Genomic DNA, 7,687 nt, shown 5'->3' with positions numbered 1-7,687 from the left:
AAAGATGACTAACACCATTAGTTTTAACTGATGGAGATGAAAATATTATAGTCAACTTAGTGTTCGCACGAGGATGAAGAGCAACTCTCATGCCTTGCTGGTCAGAATGCAAAAAGTACAACCACTCTGGAAAATAGTTTGGCAGCTTCTTACAACTTTCACTGTACATTCTCTATATGACCCAGCAATTCCTCCTAGATATGTACCCAAGCAAAATGAAGACTTAAGCCCACACAAAAACTAGTTTGTAGCATTTGCAGTAGCTTTATTCATAACTCCCCAAACTGAAAACAACTCAGTTTTCATGCCCAGTGGCTGGTGATTATGTAATCTGCAGTAAATTCATAAAATGGAATACCTCTCAACAATAGAAAACACTGGAGTACTGACAGCAACGACGACATGGATGAGTTTCACAAGCATTATGACAAGCGAAAGAAGTCAAATTCTAAAGGCTACATGTTTCATGATTCCATTTATATGGCATCTGGAAAAGGCCAAACAGATCAGTGCTTGCCAAGCAACAGGCATGGGACTGAGGGTGAATGACTATAAAAGGCACAGGGGAACTTTAGGGATAACGCAAAATTTCTGTGCCTTGACGTGATAATGATTACCTGAGAGTATACATTTGTCAAAATTCATAGAACTGTGTATCAAAATGCTGAATTATACTGTATATAAGTTATACCTTTAAAAGTTTTATATGTTGAATGTAGAGAAGGATTTTGTGACAAATACTCTATTTTACTTTCATTTCTTCCACAACAAACCCTTCCCAAGAGGTTATATATTCCAGATGTTGCCCAATAGCTCAGAAATACAGAGATAAATAATGGGGTCTTTACTCACAATGTAATGGGGGATGTAAAATTTGGTTGTTTTGTTATAGTATATTCTTTGCTGTGACAGACAGAGCACAGAGAAGTGGTAAGGTTGTGGAAAATAAAGGCTAAGAAAGCCCCCTGCTCAGTATTTGCTGTGACTAAGGCTAGCAGAACAATTAGAAAGTGAGGAAGGAGGTGTTTGGGTGTAAGGAACAGCAGGAAAAAAAACAAGAGCAGCAAAGAGCCCAGGCAGTGGACACTCTCCTCTTCTCTCTGCAGCTGCTGCTGTGGTGATCAAACAGCAAATAGGAGCTTGACTAACCAGCAGTGACCCCCTAGAAGAACAGAAGCAAAGCTGATTCCATGACCCAGTTCCCTCACAGAACAGACATTTAGAAAATACTTTTGAAATTCTGCCTCACAGTCAAATTCCCACTGATGAACATAGAACATGGGGAACACATGATAAAAGCAGAAAATCATCTTTAATGGGGAAAGGACAGTCTCTTCAATTAATGGTGTTGGGAAAACTGGACAACTACATGAAAAAAAAATTAAATTGGACTGCTATTTTACACCATACACAAAAATTAACTTAAAATGAATTAAAGACTTGAACATAAAACCTGAAACCATACGTAGACAGAAAGCTCTTGGACATTGGTTTTGGTGATGATTATTTGAATCTGACACCAAAAGTAAAAGTAACAAAAGCAAAAATAAACAAGTGGGACTACATCAAACTAAAAAGTTTTGCACAACTAAGGAAACCATCAAGAAAATGAAAAAGCAGATCCTTTTGTAGTTTATAAGCATGATGATTGGCTGTTTACCCTCTTGTATGAGATGTGCCTCCCTCAAACCTTGTTATGACATTGGCACATCACCTGTCTGACGTGTGTATAGAGCATACAAAATGTATTACATATGTTGGATTGAGGTTTGCAAAACAAGTTGTTTACTAGTAGGGACAGGCCTATGACCGCACATGGGTGAGACTGATAAGAATGAAGTAAAACACGTTTTTGTGTGAAACTGAGCATAACAAAATTGAGTGATATACACGTTCACCAAAACAACTTCAGGTTGTCACCTAAGAGATAAACAACTCCTGGCAAACAACTTCTGGTTATTACCTAAGAAGTAAACAAGTCCAAGGAAAAGAGGATAAAAGCAGAACTCCAGAGCAATGCCATGAGTGGTCCAACTGGGCACTCCTATTCAGACCCTCTGTGAGACTCTGAGTGAGACATTCCAGAATGATCCTCTAGGATGTTCATCTGGGCCATCCAAGAGTCCTCTGCAAGGTGCAAGCAGTATTACCCGGAGTCTCCGAAGCTCTTCTTTGCAACATCAGCTTGCCTCAGACATGTCGTGAGCCCAGTCGCCTCTCCCAGACAAAGGACCTTCTCCAACTCAATTTGACTCTGAGACTTGGTTCATTATTAAATACTATTCTATTCTGTATAACCTTCTGTGCTTACCAGAGCATTGGCCTCTGGGGGGACATTGGTTCCCAAATAAAGCTGTGTTACTAACTCTATCTGAACCTGTGCGTCAGGACTTTGTTCCCACTTGTGTCAGGAGTACCATGCAGGGACGTAGGGCCCTGCCGAGGGATTAATATCCCCTTGACTTTCAGGAAGAGACTGAAATATAGTGACTGCCCTTATAGGAGCTCACAAAAACATGAAATGAAAAAAATGAAAAAAAGAAAGAAAAAAAAAATGAAAAGGCAACCTACTAATTCAGAGAAAATATTTGCAAATCATATATCCAATAATGGGCTAATACCCAAATTAAAGAAAGAACTCATACAATTCAATAGCAAAAAAAAAAAAATCTTATTTAAAAATGGGCAGATCTGAATAGACATTTTTCTAAAGAGGCATACAGAGGGCTAATAGGTACTGGAAAATATGTTCTATATCATTAACCTTCAGGGAAATACAAATCAAAACCACAATGAGGTATTATCTTAGACCTATTCGAATGGTTATTATCAAAAAGACTAGAAATAACAAGTATTGGAAAGGATGGTAGAAAAGAGAACTCTTGTGAACTGTTGGTGGGAATATAAATTGGTGCAACCACTATTGAAAACAGCATGCAGGCTCCTCCTCAAAAAATTAAAAACAGAGCTACCATATGACCCAGCAATTCCACTCTGAGTTTTTACCCAAAGAAAACAAAAGCAGTGTAGAAACAACCTTGTTTTCTTTCCTGTTGTTCCTTACACCCAAATGCCCTCCCTCCTCATCTTCAGTGATGGACGAATAGATAAATAAATGGATATATACATATATATATATATATATATATATATATATATATATATATATACACATATATATGTATGTATTTACACACACACAATGGAATATTATTTAGCCATAAAAATATGAAATCTTGGCATTTTCAATAACGTGGATGGACTTTGAAGGCATTATGCTACGTGAAATAAGTCAGACAGAGAAAGAAATACTTTATGATATCTCTGATAATCAAATATATATATATACACACACACACACACACATATATATACAATTAAGTTCACGAACTTGCTACCATGCACTTACATTGGCAGAACTGTACAAACAGCTCAGTAAGGTTTCATAACCTTGGTATATCAGTGTCTCACAGCTGTGTTTGTGTCGATGTGTGCTGTTGTGGCGTTCATTATTGTTGTGTGTTTTTGTGTGCTGTCGTGAGAATGTCTGAGCTTGAATTAGAGCAACAAACAAACATTCAATTTCTTGTTAAACTTGGCAAGAGTGGAAGTGAAATCAGGGACATGTTAGTCCAAGTTTATGGGGATAATTCCATGAAGAAAAAGGCAGTGTACAAATGGATTAAACGTTTTTCTGAGGGGAGAGAACACGTCACCCATGAAGAGAGGTCAGGGTGGCCAGTAACGGGCAAAACTGCTGAAAGCATTGAAAAACTTCATCGAATTGTGCGTCAAAACTGTCAGTTGTCTGTGAGGGGCATAGCAGCCCAAGTAAACATCGGTAGAGAAACAGTTAGGAAAATCTTAACTGAAAGTCTTGGCATGAGAAAGGTGTGTGCAAAAATGGTCCCGAAGGAGCTCACTGATGAACAAAAGCAAAGGAAAGTCGAAATTTCCCAAGACATTTTGGAGAGGCAAGACAATGTTTTGGGCCGTGTTATCACCGGTGATGAAACATGGGTGTACCAACTAGGACCTTGAAGCGTTAAAGTGCACAATGGAAGTGAGCCAATTCTCCATGGCCAAAAATGTTCTGTCAGTCCAAATCAAGAGTCAAAACAATGTTGCTAACCTTTTTTGATATCAGAGGGATTATTCATTATGAATTCGTAGCAACTGGACAGTTAACAAAGTTTACTATTTGGAACTGCTGAAAAGGCTGCGTGAAAAAGTCAGATGAAAATGACCTGAACTTTTCACCAACAATTCATAGCTCTGCATCACGACAATGCACCAACTCACACGGCACTGTCTGTGAGGGAGTTTTTAGCCAGGAAATAAATAACTGTATTGGAACACCCTCCCTACTCACCTGATCTGGCCCTCAATGACTTCTTTCTTTACCCAAAGATAAAGGAAATATTGCAAGGAAGACATTTGGATGACACTCAGGACATCAAGGGTAATACAACGACAGCTCTGATGGCCATTCCAGAAAAAGAGTTCCCAAATTGCTTTGAAGGGTAGACTAAGTGATGGCATAGGTGCATAGCTTTCCAAGGGGAGTACTTCAAAGGTGATTGTAGAGATATTCAGCAATGAGGTATGTAGCACTTTTTCTAGGATGAGTTCATGAACTTAATTGTCAGACCATATATATATATATATATATATATATATATATATATATATATATATGCACACACACACACACACACTCACACACATATATATACTCACAGATACAGAGAACAGGTTGGTGGCTGCCAGAGAGGGATGGGTGGTGAGGGGTGAAATAAATAGATGAACTTCTTTTTGTTTTCTGGTTTTTAGTTTAAATAAATGGAATATAAAAAAGAATATCACCTTTATGTAGACACTATAGTGATAATTATTGAAGGTAAAAATCTTTGATTAGTGCTAAAATTAATGGGTGAAATTATGATGAGAAACAGGATATTTGCATAGTCTCAAAGTATTTTCTTACATTTTACCAAAGGGAAAACAGAAATTACAATGAGGAAACTCTGTAGACACCACTTTCTTTGAGTGATCAAAGAAAGCCCCACCGGAAATAAGACAGGTTGACACCTTTTTTCCTCAGTATGATGCACTGAAAGAGCACAGTATTTCTTCTGTGGTATTCTTGCCTTAGATACTATCTTGGTCAGCTAAGGCTACTAAGACAAATTATCATAGGCTCAATGACTTAAACTACAAACATGTTTTCCTCACGGTTCAAGGGGCTGAAAGTCCATGATCAAGGTGTCAGTAGATCCTGTGCATGGTAAGAGCCCATTTCCTGGTTTGCAGATGCTTATATAGTGTTAAAACAATCATAGGTAATAGGTAAATGAAAGTGAGTGACTGTGTCCTATATAAAACTTTATTTACAAAAACAGGAGATGGGATAGATTTGGTCCATGGACTGTAGTTTGCTGACTCATGATCTATTTGTATGTATTTATTATACAAAAACTTAGAGGTGACTGCTATATAGACAGTTAGTGGTGGCTTGTAGAAATCGGAAATTATATAATGTAATATTTTTTATCAACCTTTAGTTATGGAGGTATAAGTTAGAATGTATTTGTCCCAATGCCAAAATATCACTCCACAATTTGTCGATGAAAATGGGAAATGTACCTTTATGACGGAGAAATCCCCAAGTCACCACCTACACATGTATCATAAATAGTGGGAAAATCTTACTTCATATGCCTCCTGATATAATGCAAAATGAATCAAGCAGAATCATCTATGATGGATTATTGCCCACAATGTTTAACATAATTGTAATCAAGCCTGTAGATATCATTCCCAGCCTATAGGACATACAAGAGAGAGCGCACAAGTTAAACACCTTGAAGGAACAACCAGAAAAGTTTAGAGTAAGAATCATGTTGCAAGACAACTGAAATGATCTCTTAAAGAAATAATGTTATGGAAAAAAGTACGTGTGAAGAAGACAGTTCAAATTAAAAGAGACTAAAGTAATATATAAAAATTTGTTTACTTCTGGTTTGAAAGAAATTGCTATAAAATATATTTTGGGTAACAATGGACAAATTTGAATATAGTCTGGTTGTTAGATAATATTACAAAATCACTGTGACTTTTCTTACATGGAATACTTATATTGCAATTTGTAGAAGAATATACTTATAAATGACAAAATATTTAAAGATGTTAGTGACTAGAAAAATATAAGCAAACACACACAAAGAAAAATGAAATAAATGTAGAAATAGGTTTACAGTTGCTGAACCAAGGTGGTGGGTTTCTGTGTATTCATTATACTACTGTTTTGATTTTCCTGCATATTTGAAGGTTTTCATAAGAAAACGTTGAGAAAATAATTATATTTGATAATATGCCTTGAGGGGAGAATATTTTATAGTTAAATTTTCTGTATAACTGCCACTTCAATAAGAAGGTGAGAAAACATGTATTCTAAATATCACAGGATAGAATAAAGGTCTTTTAACATTAAATTCTATATCATATGTTTTCTAATAGTTAATTACAAGAAGATAAATAATTTCTTAAAAGGAAAACAGTTGTCACCTGGCCCTATAAATAAGAGATGTAAACTTGAATGACCAGGGAAACTGAAAACATTTATTATGATGTCACTAAATTTGATACAGGGACACAATTTATTCCACACATACAAATATGTCTTAATTATGTCACTTTTATAGGGTAGGAAAAAACTATAAACTCTCCAGTCCCAAACAAAGAATTAACTTCAGTGTTTTTCAGATAACCAATGCAAGACATTATCCAATGTTTGAAGACGAAAAGCAATTTCTCAGAATTAGAGAAATGGAAGGGTCACTGTGGAACCAGCTACAGTCATCATTCAGGTAGTCTTGGCTTTAACCATTTTTGCTTCTTGCCTCATGACCACAGTTCCTTCCCCTTTATTGTCACTGTATATCAATTAATTATTAAGCTAAAAACTGAGGTACATTTCTGTAAATGGTATCTGTCTGAGTCTGACTCTGGGAGAACTACTCTCCAAGAAGTTATTGAGATCCTGCAGACAGAAGGAGAACGAGCCTCATAAACAGGGTAGCAAACGCTATTGGTGCCCCATCCATATCCCCTTCAAAATCACGACTCCTGAGCATATCACTAGAGTTTCTCTGCATGGGGGCTTTCTATAGATTTAGGAGTCCATTTAGTCAAAGTGCAGGGCATATAGAGAATGCTAGGGAGCTAATGCAACCTAGGAACAGTTTTTAACTAATTTCCTTTTATTTTCTTACTTTATTGGGGTGACAATTGTTAGTAAAATTACATAGATTTCAGGTGTACAATTCTATATTACAACATCTATAAATCCCATTGTGTGTTCACCACCCAGAGTCAGTTCTCCTTCCATCACCATATATTTGATCCCCCTTACCCTCAACTCCCACCCCTCATCCCCCTTACCCTCTGGTAGCCACTAAACTATTGTCTGTGTCTATGAGTTTCTGTTTCTCATTTGTTTGTCTTGTTCTTTTGTTGTTTTTTGTTTATATACCACATATCAGTGTAATCCCAATGGCATTTTTTAAAGAAATAGAACAAAAAATCATCATATTTGTTTGGAACCACAAAAGACCCCAAATAGCCAAAGCAATCTTAAGAAAAAAGAACAATACTGGAAGTATCACACTCCCTGACTAGCTTGTAC

At 36.6% G+C, this 7,687-nt stretch overlaps 1 non-coding gene across 1 annotated transcript; it reads left to right on the top strand.

Moving 5' to 3' along the window:
* Positions 1–1,620: 1,620 nt before the first annotated feature.
* LOC141568389 (small nucleolar RNA U13) lies at positions 1,621–1,724 on the top strand. The gene has a single exon (XR_012491533.1). It is a non-coding gene; the product is annotated as a small nucleolar RNA U13 (small nucleolar RNA).
* The last annotated feature ends 5,963 nt before the right edge of the window (positions 1,725–7,687 follow it).

The sequence above is a fragment of the Rhinolophus sinicus genome, linkage group LG13 (assembly GCF_036562045.2).
Source record: "Rhinolophus sinicus isolate RSC01 linkage group LG13, ASM3656204v1, whole genome shotgun sequence".
NCBI classification, from domain to species: Eukaryota; Metazoa; Chordata; class Mammalia; order Chiroptera; family Rhinolophidae; genus Rhinolophus; species Rhinolophus sinicus.
The sequence above is the reverse complement of the archived record's forward strand: the minus strand, read 5'-3'. Positions and strand labels throughout refer to the sequence as shown.